Source organism: Dromiciops gliroides, chromosome 1, assembly GCF_019393635.1.
Source record: "Dromiciops gliroides isolate mDroGli1 chromosome 1, mDroGli1.pri, whole genome shotgun sequence".
Lineage (NCBI taxonomy): Eukaryota > Metazoa > Chordata > Mammalia > Microbiotheria > Microbiotheriidae > Dromiciops > Dromiciops gliroides.
In genome coordinates this window covers 385,469,989-385,476,485 of record NC_057861.1, presented here as the reverse complement: position 1 = coordinate 385,476,485, position 6,497 = coordinate 385,469,989, and the positions used below count along the sequence as shown (strand labels likewise).

At 40.0% G+C, this 6,497-nt stretch overlaps 1 non-coding gene across 1 annotated transcript; it reads left to right on the top strand.

Moving 5' to 3' along the window:
- The first annotated feature begins 6,161 nt into the window (after positions 1 to 6,161).
- On the top strand, positions 6,162 to 6,268 carry LOC122737447. Its single transcript, XR_006354281.1, has one exon. It is a non-coding gene; the product is annotated as a U6 spliceosomal RNA (small nuclear RNA).
- Positions 6,269 to 6,497: the final 229 nt, after the last annotated feature.

Sequence of the window (6,497 nt, the reverse complement as noted above, 5' to 3'; positions counted from 1 at the left end):
GATTGCCATTTATCATATTCTAAGGCTATCAGAGGAACATAGACTGAGAGCTAAGGGGAAATTAGAATCATCCAATCTAGTGGCTCATGGACCCTTTTGGTACAATAGACTCCTTCCCTGAGGAATGTTTTAAAATGGCTAAAATAAAGAACATAGGCTTAAAAGGGAAACTTATTACATTGAAATACAGTTATCAAAATATTTAAAAGCAAATTCATGGACTCCAGGCTAGGAATCCTTGTCTAGTCCAACCTTTCTATTTTACAGAAGAGGAAACAGACCCAGAGAAATTAAGTGACTTGCTCAGGCCCCCAAACAAGTGTCAGGCCTGGGGATCAAAAGCAGTGGGAGGCCTCGAGCTCCCATTCTCTTTCCTCTCCAATACTGCCAAGATAGCATGCATGTTTTGCATTTTCCTTGTTTGCTCAGACAGCATTTTTCTGTATCTTTAGCAACATGTGGGCCACAAAGCAAAATATCAGTAAAATAGCTCTTGACCCTTCCCTACTCATTGTAGGCAGCTAGATGTGACACAGCAAAGTAGATATTTTATCTTTGTGAGATCAGAAGAACAGCTATATTAATAATAACAGATCACATATGGAATGTTAAGATTTGCTGAGTATTTTCACTAGATCATCTCATTTGATTCTCACCTCTGTTCCTCATGAGATAGGTGCTATTATTATCCCTAATTTACAGATGAGAAAACAAAGGCTCAGACAGGCTAATTGAATTATCAGGGGTCACACAGATACTAAGTGTGTGAGTCAGGATCCAAATGTAAGTGTTCTCAACTCAAAGTCTATCTCCTCTTCTAGGACGCCTTTCTGAATTGAGAAATAAAATTCAGGGCACACAGATTATTAAGTCCAGCAGCCATCATAGCAGGCTTGGCAAAGTTCAATGATGGTCACTTTTGGGTCTCCAGAATTCAATGTCAATAACTGCATAGAAATCTATATTGAATCTGATACTGCCTTCAACAGGTATAAATTTTCATGGAAAGGACAGTCAGGAATTAGAGATGGAGGTGCAAAAGCAAGTATGAACAAATACTTTTCAGGCACATTGGAGAGAGAAAAGCAGCAGCTTCAGCAGCCCTAAATCATCCCAATCTCATTTTTCCCTTTATCTATCTATCTATCTATCTATCTATCTATCTATCTATCTATCTATCTATCTATCTATCTATCTATCTATCTATCTATCTGGCAGGGCAATGAGGGTTAAGTGACTTGCCCAGGGTCACATAGCTAGTGTCAAGTGTCTGAGGCCGCATTTTTGAACCCAGATCCTCCTGAATCCAGGGCCAGTGCTTTATCCACTGCACCACCTTGCTGCTCCCCAATCTCATTTAAAAGAACAAAGTGAAGTGTTCAGTTCATGATTAATGTCATTAAAGTTTCTCTTGGGAGAAAGGGAAGAGGAGAAACCTGAAGAAACTATTTACTGTGTCTCCCTGTTCCCCAGACAGCTATAATTAGATCCTCAGCTGATTTCCCAATCTCCCTATTCCTTTTCTGGGTATGTCCTTATCGACGACATTTATGGTGCTCACCATCTTAGTGAATAGCTATGTATTGTACCCCTATGCGAGGGTAGCTAGGTAGTGCTCTGGATAGAATGCTGGGCCTGAAGTCAGGAAGACTCCTCCTCCTGAGTTCAAATCTGTACTCAGACACTTACTAGCTGTGTGACCTTGGGCAAGTCCCTTAACCCTGTTTCCCTCAGTTTCCTCATCTGTAAAATGAGCTGGAGAAGGAAAAGGCAAATCACTTCAGTCTCCCTGCCAAGAAAACCCCAAATGGGGCACAAAGAGTCAAATATGACTGAACAAGTATCTCTACATGTGCAGTGTTGTATTTCTCAGTGCAAATTGGAAATCATCAATCTTTTGTTGCGTCCTTAGCCCCCTGTACAGTGAGCTGGAGGGGAAATCATGACACTGTAACAACATGAACCATCACTCCCACGCTAATTCATGTCCCAGCTAGGCAATGTTTTCAAAAGGAAACTTGGTAAGGGTTGTTGAAACCTTTTGGACAATGGGGCTAATGAAAGGTGAGGTAAAGGACTGGCTTGAATAGGAACTGCTAGGAGAGAGCTACTGTCTTGCATTCTGAAGTGGCATGACTGAGACAAAGCAGGCTGGGCAGATTCCCAGGCTGTGGGGACAGTAGAAAGAGTTTCTAGTGGCAGCAAATCACTGTTTTCTTCTTACCTTGGAGAAGTCATAGTAAAATTTTAAAGCTGGATGGGATCCATAGTTGCCATTTATATCAAACCCCTCTTTTACAGAGGATGAAAAATTGGCAAAAGATGTAGGTTCACCTGTAGATCCTTACGCAAATGCCTAGTTAATCTCCACTGTAGTTCAATCATGTGAACTGTCCATTCTCAGTCAACAGACTTCAATACTTCTAAAGGCTCCCCAGCAGAGATGGTGGGCACTTTTGTGGATGGTACTTTATGGTTATTTTGAACCTATCTGGGATAGCAATGGATTAATAAACCTCCATTATTAACAGGGGTGCTCAGATACCCAGAACCCCTTTGTGCTACTTGACTGCTCACGTGGCTTAGATGAGATGGGAATCACCAACTCTGTTTCTTCTGGTAAGTTATGCAAATACCAACCAGACCTTGCCATCTTCTCTGTCACTACCACTACCACTACCACTACCACTACCACTACCACTACCACTACCACTACCACTACCTCTCCTTCTCCTTCTCCTTCTCCTTCTCCTTCTCCTTCTCCTTCTCCTTCTCCTTCTCCTTCTCCTTCTCCTTCTCCTCCTTCTCCTTCTCCTTCTCCTTCTCCTTCTCCTTCTCCTTCTCCTTCTCCTCCTCCTCCTCCTTCTCCTCCTCCTCCTCCTCCTCCTCCTCCTCCTCCTCCTCCTCCTTCTCCTTCTCCTTCTTTTGTGTGAGGCATTTGGGGTTAAGTGACTTTCCCAGGGTCACACAGCTAGTAAGTGTCAAGTGTCTAAGGCTGGATTAGAACTCAGGTACTCCTGACTCCAGGGCCAGTGCTCTATTCACTGCACCACCTAGCTGCTCCTCACTGCTTCTTAATGTCCTCCAGGCCTTATCATATGACCTGCCTCTATGCCCTCTAGACTCCTATTAACTAGAGGACCCCTGGATCTTTAAAATCTACCCTTTAGTGATACCTTTCATATTTCTAAGACTTTACCCTAAAGCTTAATTTCCTTTTGTGTATTCTCATCCCCTAATTGGATTGTCAGATCCTTGAGAACAAGAACTGTCCTTTTTTCTACTCATATCCTCATTACTTATCCCAGTGGTTGGCACACAGTTAAATGCTTCAAATTTCATGATTTAAATTTGGTGACTAACTCATGGTGACAAGCTTCTCTAGACATGGCTAGATTGGACCACAGGTGAAAGGTAAGTAGCTCATCATCAAGATGACTTTTAAAGTTTCTGAACTTAGCAGGAACTCTCTGGGTTTAGAATTCAGAAGACTTTGAAAACCCAAATTCTCCTCTCTGCCATGATTAATATCAAATGTTGATATTTCAGTGAACCTGGGATCTCATTCCTATAGCCCATCAGTGATTTCTCATAATGAGCAAACATTGCCCATGGCCTCCCATTTATCCTCCACAGGAGGCACAACCATCACACTTGAGACCTTCCTCTCCTTCTCTTGACCACTTAGGTACATGATCTGTCTATCTTTTATTCTTTGCTTTTGCTACATGAATAGGACCTATTCTGCTTCTAATTCTTTTGGATGGTCTCTTATTCCTTCTGTTGAACAATTTTTCATAGATAATATACTATAGCCAATTTCTTCAGAAATAATGGCATACCATGATTTGCAACCATATGACATCACTGTAATAATACCAATGTTAAGAAGATGGGTCTTCGCTTCAGTGAGGAGTTTGGAGCCGTTTTTAGCACTGTAATATTTTCTCAAATGGAACCTCTTCTCTTCATCCTATTTAATTTTGTGCCCCAGTTCATGGGAAGTGTCTGTCTAAGATGCATATACCATAGACCAGTTCTTTATGTTATCTAACCAGTTACATATTATAATATAAATGGCAGGTATTTTATCCACTTGGTTTTTTCCTGTGTGGACAGTTATGTCTGAACTTTTTTGAAATGAGGAAATATGATATAGTGGAAAGAATGCTAGAATTGGAATCAAAAGAACCGAATCATAATCTTAGCTCTGCCAAGGCAGTCACTTAATCTCTCTGGGCCTAATGTTACCTCTGAGGGCCCTTACAGTGTTAGTGATATGATCCTCACATCATGGAGGAGGTTCTGCAATATTTTAGGGGTTTATACAATTATCACATCAGCCTCACATGAAGAACTTCACCATCTATATGGAATCCCTCTCCCATTTGGATGCTGTGCATGAATGTATATTTAGATATTCTTCATTACAGTGGCAAGCACACTCTTTTTTATGCCTCACTTGATATTAATTATCAGAGGTTCACTGAGCAAAGTTGTCACATCTTCCATGGAACTTTGTATCATATGTAGAAGATGTCTTGTAGGAGAGCATTCAGGTAATACTTGGTTCTACTAAATCAAATAAATTTTTATAGTTAACAAATAAAAGGCATAGTGGGATCTTATATTTTCTGCATATTTTAGTCAATCATTTGACTATAAAGATGTCATTTGTTGCAGAAATTGCCTGTTCTCATGACTTTATCAAGAATTCTTTTTATGTACATATAGGTTGTTCTCAAAAAATTATATAGAAATGGGAAAATAGTCATATGTATCAGTACTTCTTGTTGTTTGCTTTATCATCCATTTTCTGTAGTAATATTTGTGATTCTCCCTTCCAAAACATTTGGTAATATTCCCTCTTTCAGATAGCTTAAAAGTACCCTCAATACTCACAAAATTTTAACACCTCCAGGACAGCCTTCCTCTGTGCATGCTTGCTTAGTCTTAAGCTTTTTCCCCTGTTTTTTTTTTCAGTCATATCTATTTCAATATACAGTGCATTGGGCCTGGAGTTCAAATTCAGCCTTAGACACAAAATAGTTGTGTGACCCTGAGCAAGTCATTTAACCTTTATCTACCCCAGTTTCCTCAACTGTAAAGTGATGAAAATAACAGTACCTACATATCAGTGTTGTTGTGAGGCTTGAATAAGATAATATTTTAAAAGTCCTTAGTACAGAGTTTGCACATAGTAGATACTTAATAAATGCTTATTTCTTTCCCTTTCCCTTCCTCTAATGTTGGAGCCCATTGTCATCATTGTTGAAAAGTTTGTTATAGAAATGAGATAGTTTTTATTATTTGTCTTTAAAAAAACAACCACTTTTTGGGGCAGCTAGGTGGCACAGTGGATAGAGCACTGGCCCTGGAGTCAGGAGTACCTGAGTTCAAATCCGGCCTCAGACACTTAACACTTACTAGCTGTGTGACCCTGGGCAAGTCACTTAACCCTAATTGCTTCATTAAAAAAACAAACAAACAAAAACACTTTTCAGTGTAACCCTTAAATGCTCTTGGGAAGATATTGGTGTCTCTTCCCAAGCTTTCTATAAACTGGTTTCTACCTACATATGTACTTCTAATCGTTTTATGAGATGTTGTTCAGTTGTTTAGCAGTGTTCAACTCTTTGTGATCCCATGGACCATATTGTTCGTGAGGTTTTCTTGGCAAAGATACTGAAGTGGTTAATCGTCTCTTTCTCCAAGGGATTAAGGCAAATAGAAGCTAAATGACTTGCCCAGGGTCACACAGAAAGTGTTTGAGTCTAAATTTGAACTCAGGTCTTCCTGACTCCAGGCCCAACCCTATCTATTAAGCCACCTAGATGCCTCTGTTTTATGAGGCAAATAAAAATAAAAAATTTTATGAGGTACTATTGCTCATAATCTACTCTGCTCCTCTGTAAGATTTTATATACAAGCTTATATTCTAAACTGTTGTTGCCCTTATCTATCAAATCTCTTTGCTTTTAAAGGCTATTAAGACTTGTCTGACTGAAGCAGTTTCTAGGTTCTTTTGACATCCTCACCTTGGTGTTGCACCCATAACACCTCCAGGATCAAATAAAAAATCCTCTGTTTGGCTTTTTAAGCCCTTCACCACCTGACCCTCTCTTACCTTTCCAGATAATATTTGCAAAGTGTTTAGACCAGTGCTCGCTTCGGCAGCACATATACTAAAATTGGAACGATACAGAGAAGATTAGCATGGCCCCTGTGCAAGGATGACACGCAAATTCGTGAAACGTTCCATATTTTAAAAAAAAAAGTGCTTAGACCAGTGCCTGGAGCCAAGCAAAGGCTTATAAATGCATGTTCTTTTCCTCTTCCCACCTTACTCCTCTCCAGATGCTATAATCTAGTGACATTAGCCCATTATTCCTTGCACAAGGCATTCCATTTCCCTATTCTGTTCTTTTTCACCGGTCATCACCCATGCTTGGAATGCTCTCCCTCATACTCTCTGCTTCCTGCATAGATTGGCTTCC